At 47.8% G+C, this 14,946-nt stretch overlaps 1 long non-coding RNA gene across 1 annotated transcript in view; it reads left to right on the top strand.

The window, feature by feature from the left end:
* Positions 1 to 14,946, top strand: part of LOC120585037 (uncharacterized) — a 240,904-nt gene that overhangs the window by 173,677 nt on the left and 52,281 nt on the right. Inside the window, exon 6 of the long non-coding RNA XR_005648197.1 lies at positions 10,091 to 10,220. This is a non-coding gene — a long non-coding RNA (uncharacterized LOC120585037). The remainder of the gene's footprint in view (positions 1 to 10,090; positions 10,221 to 14,946) is intronic.

Genomic DNA, 14,946 nt, shown 5'->3' with positions numbered 1-14,946 from the left:
TTCAGAGGCAGATTGGGGGCAGCTGTCGCCTTAGGGGGAGAGTGAAGATCGGGGTCAGGAGATGATTGCCACAGAATCCTTGGATATACCCGGCCTCTCACAGGCGACCTCCCTCCCATCCGCCGGCCGTGAACCAGCTCACTGCCTGTGTATGGCCTGTGGCCCCAGGGCTCTGTGACTGAACGTGGCCTTCCGTGTGCTCCCAAGTGGCTGATGGGCTTGCAGGCCCCTGGCATCTGCATTCTTCTTTCTCCCCCTGCCCCGCTGGGGTCATGCAGCTGCGGACCCCAGGGTTCCTGAATCCCCTGCCCCTGCTGCCTGCGGTCTGTGGGGCTTGGGAAGGCCATATTGTAAGAAATGTATTTTTAGCTCTCTGAGTCCCCATTGCCTGTTTTTAGCACCTGGCAGAGGGCTGGAAAGCTGGCCATGCCCAATAAGGGGGTGGCAATTGGCTCCTGACCGGCATGCTGCTCTGACAGCCCAGCCAAGTTGGCTCAGCTTCAGGAGGGATAATTATAGTAGTAAATTCCGGATTTCATAGCTCAAGCTTCACCCAGGTAGTGGTGATCACCATTCAGGAGACTTCATTTTCCCTGCATAGGATTTGAAACCTTTCAATGCCATAATGCTCCAAGTTTGAGGAATGGGAAAAAAGTCTAGACTCACAGGAAATATTGAATAGCTGAAAACAGAGGCAGAGGAAGAGATGGAGACCCAGACAGAGACCAGCAGAACCCAGAGGAGAGAGAGGGAGCTGACGACAGAGGCAAACTGACAAAGACCGAAGTCGAGAGTGGTTTAGTGATGGACACGTGGGGACAGAAGCACAGACCAAAAGAGAAGAGAATAACAGAAAAGGAGAGAGAAGGGAGCAAACTACGGAGCCCCAGCAGCTCGGGTTTCCTGGGTGCTGGGTGCTGTTCTGAAACCCTCACGTTCATCATCTCTTTCCATTTCACGCCCACAGAACCTGGATTGTCTTTACCATGTTTTCAGAGGAGGAAAGTGAACGGATGAGCGGCTTGCCCGGATTACACAGAAGGAGTGGTGCAGCCAGGATTAGAGCCCATGTCTGATTCCTAAGCCCATCCTCAGCCACTGTGTTCAATGGATGGAACAGGCAAGGCCGAGGGTGGTGGGGGCAGGGCAGATCCACGTCACCGCTACGGCGCACGGAGCCCTGTGAGCCCAGTACCCTGTCGGCTTCCCTGACAGCTCTCCGAAATGGGCTCCATCGATCCAGGTGTCAGGACTGAATTACAGCACTTCCCCAAAATGTGTGCCACCCTGATAGAGCCCCTGTGCCATTGCTGAGGCCGCCTGACACGCTTCACATCAGCAACCAGAGTGATCACAGCCCAGCTGTTTTCGCTATTTGGAAATACTGTTTCCTGCCATGTCATTAAGCTAATTGCCCAGGCCAGTTTTTCTGAAGACAGAGGTGGGAACTGAGGGGAACAGGAGATAATAGCTTTGGATTTGCCCGTTGTCCTTCACATCCTGACCTACCACTGACCGCAGCCCTTCCCTGGAACCGCCAGATCCCTCAGCTCCCGCCAAGGACTCTGATGACAGTGCTGTGCATGAGGAGGAAGTATTCTTGCTAATGATGTCCGCCTCAGAAAATCTCAGCGCTGATGAGAACCCCCAGTTCATCTTTCTACATTTGTTCTGGCTTCAATCAACAAGGGCAACAAGAAAGCCATTTCCAACAGCAAGGGCCTGCCAGTGTAGACAGCCATCATAAGTCATTCCTTCTGCTCCTGACTCCCGCCCCTCCCACCCCCACATAGCCATCTGCCTCCATAAATCTCCTGAGTGAGTGGAAATTTCTGCAGGACCTGGGGCTACCCTGTCTGTGTGGCCTCTGGTTACCCAACACCTTTGGGAAGAGAACCATGGAGTTATATTATGTTATATTCTTAAATTGAAATATATAGTCAGCTTGGTGCTTCAATCTCTGTTAGGGAGGCAGAGATTAGAGACCAGGCCCTTCCCTCATCTGGAGGTGTGTTGGGAGAGGGAGAATGTGGGGATCATTTCGGGGGCCTGATGGGCTGGCAAAACAGCTGTGTCATTTATTGCTATTGTGGGGCCCTTTGCAGACTCACTGTCTCTACTGAAAGGGGCAGATGCCTTCTAGAACAACTGCTGTTATGGATGTGACAGCATACACAGGGAGGCAGGTATGCGAAGGCATCAGTACAGAGAACCAGTTGTCGAGGTAGTAAACCACTTCCATACCAGTTGCTAACTAGTATAAGTGATTGAGACCATAAGCTTCTTGATGTTACCTGGAGGTGGCCACGGTGGCTGGTAATGTGGTCTGGAAACAGTGGGGAGCAAATATGGGGGACTCCCAGCAGTGACTGAGCCAACCAAGATTATGGGAGCGGGTACAGCCTTCGCCCCTCTTCCAGAGTGGCCCAGCATTGGTGGGGCATTGGAGCAGGTGCAGGGTGGGTGGGGTTAGTGGCAGCGTAGTTAGAGGGACATAGGGCAGGTGCCTGGATTTGGGCCACGAGCGAAGCGTTGGCCTTAGGGTCACACCCAGCCGTGGTGCGACTTCTGCACGAAGCTCCCAACCCTGGGGACCTTTTGACTAGCAATTGAATAGAAAAATTATTGGAAGGGTTTGATGCAGTTCCTACATCTGATCATAGTCAGAGAGGGCCATCATTTAGCTAGTGACAGCTGAATCAAACAAAAGGTCACATCAACAATTTTTAAAGATCAAAAAATGAATAGGATGTTATTGATGAATGACTTGTATTACAACTTGCATCACGTGGCAGGCAGTTTTAGTTAGAGAACAGGGAATAGATTAAAATTTTTTAAATTCATATATTGATTTATGTGTTGATTTATATTACCGTACTAGTTATTAAATAGTTTGAATGTTACTTTTGCTCAGATATGTACATTCGAAGTCCAGGAATAGTTTCAAGGTCAAAATAGCTGACATAAACCCGGTGCCCTGATCCAGCAGTAAGGACCAGCAGGCTGGAAGCATGACCGCAGAGAAGGAGGTGGCGGGACAGGCGGTCACAGTGAGAGAAGGCTTCCTGGCAGGGAGGAGCTTTGAGTCGGGCTTGGAAGCTCCGCAAGAACATTCTGGGGTCGAACACCGTGTGCTGGGGCAGGAGGGAACCCTCCCCCTCCCTCAAGAGCGCAAAGCTCAGAACATCAGGACTCCAGCATGGGGCCTGCCAGTGACTGCACCAGACACTTGACCCCCAAAGGCCCTTTGAAATCTGAGAAAGAAAGGCCGCCTTTGAATTCTTGAAAGGCTGGAGCAATGAGAGTAGTTACCGCCGCTGGTGCCACGACCACAAAGAAGAAAATGGAAAAAGAGAGAGAGCGAGAGAATCTTAATTAATAATTTCTTGTGCTTCATTTCTGCTTTGATCACACAGCTGATATTTCCGTAGTCTATTGCAAACTTCATTAAGTTTATTTTCCTGTCAGGCACTTGCCCTTTCTTCTGTCCCATCTTGGCTCCAGTGATCCCTTCTAAGCGTTTGCCTCCAACCCTGGGCTGCTGGAGGACACCTGAAGAGAAGCCATGGTGAGGTGGAACCAGGGGAAACCAACGAGTCCAATGGTCCTCCTAAGTCTGCCTTTCTCCACGGAGATGGCTAGATCGCATTCAAAGCCAGGCAACCAATCAGAATTAAGCTCAAAGTGCTTCCGCACACTCATGAGGTTTTTCTTAAACTTGAAAGTGAACCAGATGATGTGGGCTCAAGACCGTATCCAGGCCAGCGAGATGGTTGAGCAAGCAATTTATCATGACAATCGTGGAAGCTCAGCCTTGGGAGGGATGAGAAAGGTCACCTCCTGCAGCCACCCATCTGAAGCTTGAATCCTTTCGGCATAAGTGACTGCCGAGACTACGCTTGAACTCCTCCAGTGACGGGGAGCTCATTAACTCAAGAGGCAGCTCATTCCAGCCTTAGACAGCTCCGACTGAGTCCAAAATCAGTCCCCTCTCGCTTCAAATTTATGGTACTAGCACTCTCAGTTGAGTCGATAAGTTAAAAAAGATAAAAATGAATTTATCTTCCACAAACCTGATCGTATATTTGAAGGGAGAGATTCTGTCATCCCAGAAGTTTTCTCTTAGATCTGCCTAAACGGCCACAGCTTCTTTACCAATTCTTCATATGAAATAAGTCATATCTCTTTAAATATGTCACTCCCAGAAGTGACAAAATACTCTAACTGTGGCTGGACCAGCACAAAGCAGAGCAGGACGATGACTTCCGTCGTTTTAGACATCATGCTTCCCATAATCATATCAGCTTTTGCGTCAGCCATATTACTCTGCTAAGGAGCCTTCTGAGACTTAGACATGGGCCAGTAATCACACGCTATAAGGTGTACTATTTCCTGCTTATCAGAGCCAGGAAATCACCGAAAAGCATTGGTAAAGATAGTATTATATGTGACTGATGCTGATAGCAGATAAACAGACCCCAGAAAGCTCTGCCAATTTAACTAGGGGACTGTGGCACAGTACGCTGATAATCAGTTTTCAGGGGTTCTAAATTATATTATTAATTTAGTAATTGATTAAGAGAATGATTTTAGGAGTGTGCCGAATCCGCTAATTGTTCAAACCAGAATTAACAGGTAACTTGTTTGCCATCAGGACAATCACCCAAATAATATGCTATTAAACACACATTAACATATAATAATTGTGTAAAGAATAACTAAGCAATTAATTAACATTTAATGCAATTCATAGTAAATTAGATAGCAAGACTTATTAAATGTCAATTAGCTATATTAGCTACTGACACCTAAGTGATTCAACATGCTAATGCTAATTTCTTATTTCTACAAGCTTAATGACTTGACAAAAGTGTATTTACATATTTAGAGATTCTTGAAGTCACCAGACAGTCAGCAAGGAGAATGATTGTTTGCGTGGTGGTTTGGGAAAAGAGATGAGTGTTTTATTTGGGGACTCTTCTCAGCACCCTTTTTTACAGTGTTCCTCGTAGAGAATTTTTTTAGAGGGAAGAGTGTGCAAAGAATTTTTTGGGAGGTGATTTCAGGGAGCAGGCTGAGGGGACCGTGGGGCGAGTCAGAGAAGGGACAGAGCTTATAAAAATGCTGTAATAGGCGGTGTCTGCTGTAGGCAACTCACTCTCCAGGGGACTCACTGAGGGACTGTGTGAAATAAAAGGTGAGTTCTTTCCCCAAGGGACGAGAAAGCTGGTTTTCACACGACTCCCATCTTAGGAGATGGTCTGTCATCTGGTTCCAGCTGATGGTTCTGTCTGTCTTTTGTGCCGTCTACGTTCGATATGCATTCTCTTTGAGGGTGTCTGTTCAGTCACTGCTCTGTTTAAAGGCTGCGCTGCCAGGGGCCAGCAGTGTCTGAGCTTTGGGGACGCGTTGAATCAGGTTCCTCGGCCACCACGACGCTTCACCCTGTTCTCTTACTCTTTTTCGTCTTAGGCAGGCTTTCTCCACACGTCAGAAACATGGCCTCGAGCTCCTAAGTTTTATGGCTTTGAGCTCCAAGTCACCAGAGCAGCCTGGCTCTGAAGTGCTCTCTGTTCTAAGTCTGAAAACCCAGAGAGGGGACCCAGGCCCAGCATGGGTCAAGTGCCCACACCTGGACCGAGGCAGGGGCCCCAGCAGCACTGTGGCCGGGCTCCCAGGCGAAGAGCAGCTGGGTGCCGGTCAGGCAATCCCACTGACGTCTCTGACAGCCTCCAGGCCGGGCCTGCAGCTGGGCCTGCAGAGATGAGCAGGAAGTTTTTCCTCTGCTCACATTACTTACAGCCGAGGGAGGGAGAGAAGCAGACAAAGGGACCAACAGGGCAGGGGGATAAGTGGTCATCGAGGTAACAGAGGGGGCTCTCTACACCCGAGAGGCTGAGAGGCCGAGTGTTACAGGTGTAAGGAGTGGGACAAGAGCAACACCTGAGTCTTGGGGACACGAGCGGGGAGAAAGGGCAGATCATGCCGGTGAGACCGGGGTCCTCAGGGAACTTAGGGAAGGTCAGCGGACGGGCTCGTGGTCTTTCGGGACAGTCTGCCTGCTCCATCTGCCTCTGCCGCCCGTGTGGGACACCGAGTGTTTATTTGGACTTTTCCTGAGGACGGAGTCAAATGCTCTAATATATTTTTGTAATTCTTGGCATTGAAAAAAATGCCTTCTAGAATAAGAAAACTTTTCAGTGAGTGGATCAGGTTGGACTCTAAAAATATTATACTCTATTGTTCTCATGATTTTTACCTCTGCATAAGCCATATGGGCCAGTTTCTTTACTTATGTGTTAAATTCTCATAATAACCCCTCTGATATAGTATTGTTATTCCCAATTAACAGATACGGCCATTGCAACTCTGAGATTGAGTAAATTGCCTAAGGTTTTAACACAATCTGTGAGTGGTAGAGCCTGTCTCAAAACTCAGATTTGAATGACCTCAAAGCCCATATTTATTTATCCATTCATTTGTTCAGTCATTCGTTTGTTCAAAAGTACTATGTAATCGGCCCTGTGCTATGCCCTAGAGATACAAAAGAGCACAACAGAGTCCCCACCTTCAAGGGGTTACAGAGTAGCCTCAAGGGTGAGCTCAGTGCTAGGAGAGAGACGGACACAGGTCAGCATGTGTACGTGAGAAGGACGTTGAGGCCAGTCAAGGGTGGGGGTCATCCGGAGGCAACGACACATGAGTTCAGATCTGGAGGTCGAGTCGGCACCAGGCAGACAGAGGGAGTGTGGCCAGCATGTTTTAGGCAGTGGGAGCAGCCTGGATGGAAAAGGAGCGAGTGGTCTGGCTGACAGCATGGAGGGCAGGGGAGGAAGTGGGGGCCGGACGTCAAGAGGAGAGAACGTGGAAGTGAGCAGGGAGGTGATTATAACGGGCCCCTAAGATCCTGGTAACGTGTTGCACCCATGTTTGTGCCACTATCACCAAAGAGCCTGAGGGTCCCTGACTCATTTTTGGATTTGGGACTAAGGAATCTAGTTGGTTGGCAGGTTGTGGAAGTTGGCACAACGAGTAGAGGGATTCTTCCTGAATGTGTGAGCCCTCTTCTTCATGTAGGGCGATGGTCTTTTGGATGCGCATCCATCACGGGTGTCCTGTGTGATCAAACATACTCATAGGGAAGGTACAGTTGAAGACAAAGGTATGCTCTATGAGAGCAACAAACAGCCTTCAGTACCAGTCTTGGTCCTGCTATTTACAAACTGATATTGGGCAGATTTCTTAAGGTCTTTCTTATCTGTAAAATAGAAGACTGGGCAGGGCTATTATGAGAAGTAATCAAGTGTATTCAAGTGCCTGGCCCATGGCATTAGATCCAATAGGTGTTGGTTCTCTTCTCTACAACTCCTCCAACATTCAGAAATCACAATACATAAACACCAATAATTGTCTACAAACAACAGGAAAGCTCTACAGTTGTATCTTCAGATATTTAAAGACAATAACTGTTTGCCTATTAAGCCTTCTCTTCCCCAAACTAAATATTACCTTCCTCAGTCATTCTTCATATGACATGCTTTCTAGACCCTTACCGTGCTGAATGTCTTCTGAATAATTTCTAGTTGGCAATTGTTTCATCAACAAGTGCCCTGGCTGGAGCTGGAGCAGGGTCTGTGTGTAGTCTGAGCAGCACAGAGCAAAGGCGGGGGAGGGGGGCATCACAGCCCCTTTTCTGCATTCCACAATGCTGTCAGAGCAGCCTCAGCTACCATTATCTTCTCAGTGGCTGTGGACTTGACATATATTAGGTTCTCAGTAAGCATTGGATGAACAAAAAAACGTTTCTGCCATCAAGCCAGGTATCCCAAGTCTCATACTTATACAATCGGTTTTGAAGAAATCCAAAAGCAGGGCTTAACATTGACATAGTTATTAAAACTTATCTGGTTAAATTGATCTAATTGGTCTTAACCATTGTTTCAGTCTTTCAGAATATTTTTAGAGTCTTCATTCTATCAAATAATACATTATAAATTTTATTCAGCTTTGTAGCATCTAAAGATCTCATCCAATTTATTGACAGACATGTTCACCAAAATGGTGTAGGAGAGAGACCTGTGGCAACCCACCACAGAATTCCCTCCAGGATGTTCCTTTGTGCTTAGGACATCCGGGCATTTAAAAAGCTACTGGGAAAACACCTTGCAGGTGCTGCCAGAAGTCCTTTTGGAGGCCCCAGCCTGGTGTGTGGCCAAGCAGCCATCACATGTGAGCAATTCCGACTCTCAGCATCCGGGTTAAGCCACAAGTCGAGGGGCGGGACGTGCCACCTCCCATCGCCATCAGCTAGCAAAGTACTTTGTATGCTCTGTCTTCTGATCCACCTGCCACACCGCTGCTAGAGGAATCCATGGTTAAACTGACTCTGTCACTTACTTGCTTAAAACCCTCTTGGGGTACGTTGCCTAGAACATAAACTCCAAGCTTCTTAAATAGGCCCTCCCTGGTTCAGCTCCTGCGTACATCTCAGCCATATTTCCTAACACTCTATTCTTCATGATTTAGGCTCCAGAAATCCTTAACTGGTCACATTTGCCCACATACATCTCAGCATTCCACCGTCATGCTTTCGCTCATGCCATTCATTCTGCCTGGCGTGCCTTCGCCTCCGCCTCTCCCTCAGCCCCTCCCCTTGTCTGTTCTACTAAGTCTTCCAGATCAGCAGATGACTCCTTTGCCCATAGCCTGCATCTGGGACTGATGGCCCTTCTTGGATCTCCTAGACTCCTGAGCATAATCTATTATTAATGTACTGAGTACACTGACGTTGATTATTTGTCCTACTAGACTTGAAACACCTTGCATGGAAGGACCACGTTTCAGTTACCTGAGAATTTTCAGATACTGTATTCAGACCTGGTACATGGTCAATGTGCATTATTGTTACAGTGGGTGTGTGTTCTCAGAGTATGTCTACTAAGTTCTAATTATTTTCCCAAGTGTTAGAATAGAGAAGTTATAGGTGGAAACTGAGGGAGGTTGAATGAATTGCCCAAGCTCTCTCGGGTGGGATTAGAATCGAACTTTTATTTTCTAGCCCCAAATTTCCACTAGTCACGGTTCTGCCTCCCTGTTACTGTAGCACACAGAACCGAATGTATTTATGGTTCTGGCTTACCTGGGAATGCTCAGGCACTGTTTTGAAGAAAGAAGGTAAACTTATACTAGGATAGAAGTTGTAAGTCACAGAGTTCATCCCAGGCAAGCCCTAATGGCGTATTCCTGGAGCCACACTGCCTTATCTTATTAGAATGCACATTTAATGGTAAGATTTCGGGCACTCTGGTGATGGGTACAGGAGGTACCACCAAGAAATGGATCATTTAGTAACTGAAATCACTCAGTATAGGTAACTGTCTTTTCCAACTACATGTAGGGTGAGTTTGACCTGAGAAATTCTAGGTAGTCCTGAGAACCGGCCATGTGCTAGGTCTAAAGGTTGGAGAACATGTTGGAAGACTGACAAGGAGGAAAAGGAAGGAAGAACTTGAGAAGAGAGGGGAGAACCCTGGCATTTGGCCTTGAGAGTAGAAGTCTGAGGTTACCCCCACCCCACAGCAGGTTTACTGAAAAGATGGGCCGCGGACCAAAGCTCACACCTGTTTAGTCTAGGCCGTACCGCAGATCTCTTAAGGGTACCGAGGATAAATAAACTGCCCTTCTATGAAACACTGATGCCAGAAATCTCTAATGCAGACAGAATATTTATGAGGTGGCCCCTTGGATCTTCAAGGCAGGCTTTGAGCTCAAGTTCTTTCCCAAGGCAGAGCTTTTGATTGATTAGAGCCTGGGGCTGCTTCCGGCTTTGTCACTGGAGGCAGCTTTAGTCCTGTTTGTCCCCTGGCTCTGATGTCCCCCTGGAGGGCAGCTGGCCATCCCCTTTATGTGGGAAGCAGAGTTCAGAGCCCATGGACTCACAACTAAGAGAGTTTAAATGCTCAACCCTATTTGGAGGGTGCCAGGCAGAAATAGTCTTCAGAGTGAATGAGGCAAAAAGAGCACAGGACGGAGCCAGTGTCGATCACTCAAAACCAAAGGAATTACATGGGACATTACCCTGTATTTTCAGGCTGGCAAAGGCACCTCGGAGACTGGCTGTAAGATGAAGACAGATTGTTGGAGAACAGCTTCCCCTACTTGTCTCTACCTCCCACACCTATGAGCTTCAGCGCTTGCCCAGTTTCCTGGTCTCCTGAGAGGTGAGTCACCTTCATGTCAAAATTCAAGTGTTAATCTTCACATCGTTGATGCTGAATTTCCCCCAGCAGGAGACATGTCTGGTGGCTTACGAGTCATGCTGGCAGCGCACAGGGCAGCAGCTGGAGTGGGCGGGCTCGTGCGTGTTCAGGCTTCAGCCTTGTTCCCCCCAGCTCTGCTGCTGGCTGTCACACTGTGCCCTCCCTACCCCTGTACCCTTCTACTTCAGCTCAGCCCCTCATGGCTGTCTTACTTTTGCCCCCTTCTCTCCCTACTCTCACTCAAAAAAATAAATAAATAAATAAAATAAACCCAAACCTGGTAGTGGATGGGGGCTCCTTGGTCAGGACGTGGAAGAGCTCCATACCCACCGGGCCCCCTAGGAGACGAGGACACTTCTAGGATTGGCATTCCTACTTGACAGTCTCCTAGACTGTGATTTAAGCCCCCAGTGTGTCCAAAGGCACAAGGCTGGCGTTTGCCTTGCCCTTTACTCCCAAGTCTTGTCTTTGGACATGGCCCATGGGCCCCCAAGAGCAGTGTGATCTTATGATTAAGGAAAGAGTCTTTCATCTTGTTTGGGCTTAGTTATCCCCTCTCCCTGACTATTCTATATAGTTTCACTCTGCCTCAGTTTCCCTGGTCAGTGTGGCCTCTCACGGGCTTAGATTCTTCAGCGTATAGGTTGGCTGTGAAATGCACTCATTACCATTTTGGAAGGGGTGGGAAGAGGCGGAAGGTGCAGGCGTGGCTTGACGTGACTAAACACGCCTCATGGAGGGCACAAATGGGTGCTGGACTCTGATTGCTTTTTAAAGTCCCCTCCTGCTCTGCTTCTGGGCAGAGCAGGGTCCTCACAATCCAAAAGCACAATGCGTAGCAGCCCCCAGGTTGGGAACACCTGCGTGGAGATGGAACGGTGTTAAGGAGGGGCCAGGAAGAGAGGTAGAGTGAGAAACAGGTTTTCGGTACCCAAGCTGGTCTGTGCAAAGGCCTTCAGGTTACGGGAAGAGCAAAAAGAGATTCTGGCGGGCGGGGAGCGGTGAGGTCCTGGGCCCCTGGAATCCAGTTAGTGGTCTTGCCTGATATTTACTGGCCACGTACTTTACACATGCCATGCATAGTTCCTTCCCTTAATCCTAACAAGGACCGCGGGGAAAGGCGTCATTACACTCACTCGCTGATGGCTCAGTGGGGAGGAAGGAAAGATGATTTTAAGAAACATCAGTGTAGTGATAACAAGCCCCTCAGCTTTGTATGCATGTTGCAGTTTGCAAAGCAATCGTATCTATTGTTTTTCATGATCATAACAACCCTATGAAATAGCCGGGGAAGGAACGGCCATGTCCAGTTAACAGATCTAGCTATGCATTTCTTAAATGCCCACTGTACTGAAGACAGATTTCCTCCTCCAGGTGTCTGCCTTTCAGAATATGTTCTCCGGAGAGCAGGCAGGGTAAATCATATACCAAAGATTCATAGAGCACAATGTCCCAAACCTCAGACCATTGCCGAGGCTTCATATTCCCAAGGAAGGCTGGAAAAAATTGAAATTAACGAATTAAAATCAAGGCACGGAAATAGGCCGCTCGCATTTCTCTAAGCAGCCTCAACTCTCGCCTATGCAGCACTTGCCACGGCCGTCTGAAACAGCAAGCAGACTCAGAAAGGTGAAGGCCTGCACCAAAGGGGGCATAGCTAGTAGAGGCCAGCAAGGACATGAATGCAGGGTTTTTAGATCTTGCTGCAATATTTTTCGACTCTGTCATGTTGTTTCCTGAACTGCCAGGGGCCGTTAAACTGGTCAAGGCCCAATGTCCTTGATGACAGTGATTTTGTCCTGGTAGGGCCAGTGTTAGCTACTATGCTGTCCCTTTATTCCTTCTTCCCCTTACCCACTGCTACTGACTCCACAGACATCCAGGGGCCTCGAAACGTCCCATGTTGCCTTGAGCCCTTTCTAAGCGGCCCCAGCAGGCACCTCTCTCAGGCAGGCCACTGGGCCCTGTGCCTGGCACTCAGGGAACTCACAGATGCTGGCACTGTGATCCAGGGCCTGGCCCACTGGCAGCCACATTCAATACTAAAGCCTGAGTCTTAAAGAGAGATGCATTTCTGCCAACCCTGCCTCCCCGTCCACATCTCCAAGCCTGGAGAATGGCGCTTTCAGCACCCGACAGATGCACACCATCTACAGTCAAAGGTTTCTAAGAAGTTTTATTGCCTAGTGTTTGTTTCTGCCTATAATTACTGGGTCTTAAGACTCCAGATGTCATTGGGGCTCAATCCCTGATTGCAAGTGGGAGCGAAGTAAAAATGAGACAGACTGCGTGGGGAGGATGGGCGGCAGTTAAAGATTAGGATGAGTAAATGGGGAACACAGACATCTTACCCTCTTGCCAGGACCAAATTAAACGTCTGCCTGGCCCGATGACTCCTGCGGCATCCTGGAGAAGAGGGAGAGGGTTGGGAAGAGGGCGTTTTGTATTAGTAGTGCTTTTCTAATGGATTTCAACTAATTTTTCTAATGGATTTCAACTTAATTTTTTAAGGACGTAATGGTGACGTCTGTACATTGTGTAATCATGTTCTCGCTTCTCAATATTTACTATTTTCTGGTAAATATTTGGTAAATTTGGTAAATGATTTAACCTTTTACTGTTTCCTGATTAACAGAATGCGCATGATAATGGCACCACCCCAAATGGTACCAATAACCAAAGGGTTATTGTGTGAATTACGTGAAAACCAAAAGGTACTTGAAGCAGTGCCCGCAATATAGTAAGCATACGATAAAATTTTAGTTATTTCTATTATTATCTGCACGTCATGTCTTATTTAATCAGGTCGGGCTTTCAAAAGAGGGGTGATATAATAGTGGTGATAACAGGAATTCTTATGTTGTTTCTGAAATTCAGTGGGGCTATATCTAAGACGGTAGAATCGAGTGCGATGTTGACTATTAGTGTGAGAAGAAAGGAGACAGAAGCTTCTTGCATCGTCCCAGGGTAGACCCTCAGTCCTCTGGAGCGTTTATGACTAACCAAGGCTCCCCGTGTACTGGCCTCCTCTTGCTCATATGGTCTAATCAGCATGATATCATCAGTGTACTGGACCGGCGTGGTGTTCTGTGGGATGGCCGGATGTTCCAGAGCTCCTTAGATTATGTGATAACAGAAGACGGGAGAGTAACCTACCCCCGGGGCAAAACTGAACATGAATACAGTCTGTTCCATGTGCGTGTGAATCGCTTCTGATTGTCTTTCCTGATTGGGACAGAAAAGAATGTATTTGCCAAACTAATGGGAGCATGCTGTGTGCCTGAGAACTAACTTATCACTCTGCTCTGGCAAAGACGCCACGTCTGACATAGCAGCTGTGACTGGGCTTCCACTTGGTTGAGCCCGTGGGGGTCTACAGTCACTCTTCAGGACTCATCCAGTTTCCTCTGGAGTCAGACTGAAGAATTAATAGACATGGAAGGCACCACCACCCTGGCATCCTTTGACGATGGCGTTAATCCTTGCCATTCCTCCAGGGATGCTGTCTTATTTTTTATTTACAATGTTGGCCAAAATGGGGGAAAATTCAGAGAGTTTCACTTGGTCTTCTCACAATATTAACTCTTACCTCACAGGCCAAGGACCCACTGTGGAGTTTACCCCAATGGACAGTTATATCAGTCCCCATTATACATATGGTGATCGGGAGGATGACCACCGGGCGGGCCCAGTGGACCACTAGAAGCAGACTTGGATTAGGTTGCACTTAGCGCCTGGCTTCTTTGTGACCCTACTCTTACAGGGAGCTTGATGAAGTTATAGGTCTCTGGATGTCAGTGTTAACTTGGACCTAGTATCCAATAGTCCTTGAAATGTCTGGGTATTTACCTTTCCCCAGTGAGCTGATGCTCAAGTAAACATCTGTGGATTCCTTTGGGGAAGGACTGAAGGAGTCTTTACAGCATATATTTGCCATGTTGCTGCAGGTTTCCTCATCCTGGGGTCCCAGCCGCTTTGTCAGAGAATCTCTCGATCTGAAAATTGGCTCTGCAAAGGATTATGACCTTTTATTGGAGCAAATGACCTCCTCCTCCTGATAACATATTCTTATCTTTGTTTGATTGCAGGGCCCTTGTTGGCTACCCATCTATTTTGCCCTAGGAGCACCATGTTCTGTTAACTATCTCCATAGCTCTCTAAAGGTTAGGTTCCCTTGGCTGTCACTCTGACTTGGCATCATTATAGTAATTGCGACTTTCTGGCTTCTGGTGGTTAAACACTGTCACGGGACTTCTCTTGCTTGGATTGATGGTACGTGGAGGGCATCATCTTCACTGCTAAGCAGCCAGGCTCTGTGACCACCTCTCCTACCATCAGCCTTTGTCTGCAGAGGGGCCGCAACTGAGCTTTCTAGGGATGCAGGAATCCCTCTCAGCAGTTCACTCCTGATGGCCTAGTCCTCCCAAGTCACATAATCCTTAAGCGGGTCTTCTGGCCTCACTTCCTTAAGCCTTTTATCCCTGCCTCTGTCTGCTGCAGCAATGTATGTGTTTCAGCTTTGCTCAGTATGGGCTTTTACTTTTTCTAAGCTTCTAAGAGCCACCTTAGTAGATATTTTGTCCTGTCCCCTGAAGTCTTTACCAAGGTGTTAAATTTCATTTCCTGAGTGCCCCAAAGTCAATGAACCCGTGTTTATCCAGTCTTCTGTTCCCTTGAGCATGAATCC

This window comes from Pteropus medius, unplaced genomic scaffold (assembly GCF_902729225.1).
Source record: "Pteropus medius unplaced genomic scaffold, Ma_sr-lr_union100, whole genome shotgun sequence".
NCBI classification, from domain to species: domain Eukaryota; kingdom Metazoa; phylum Chordata; class Mammalia; order Chiroptera; family Pteropodidae; genus Pteropus; species Pteropus medius.
Note: the sequence above shows the minus strand (reverse complement) of the source record. Positions and strands in the feature narration are given on the sequence as shown.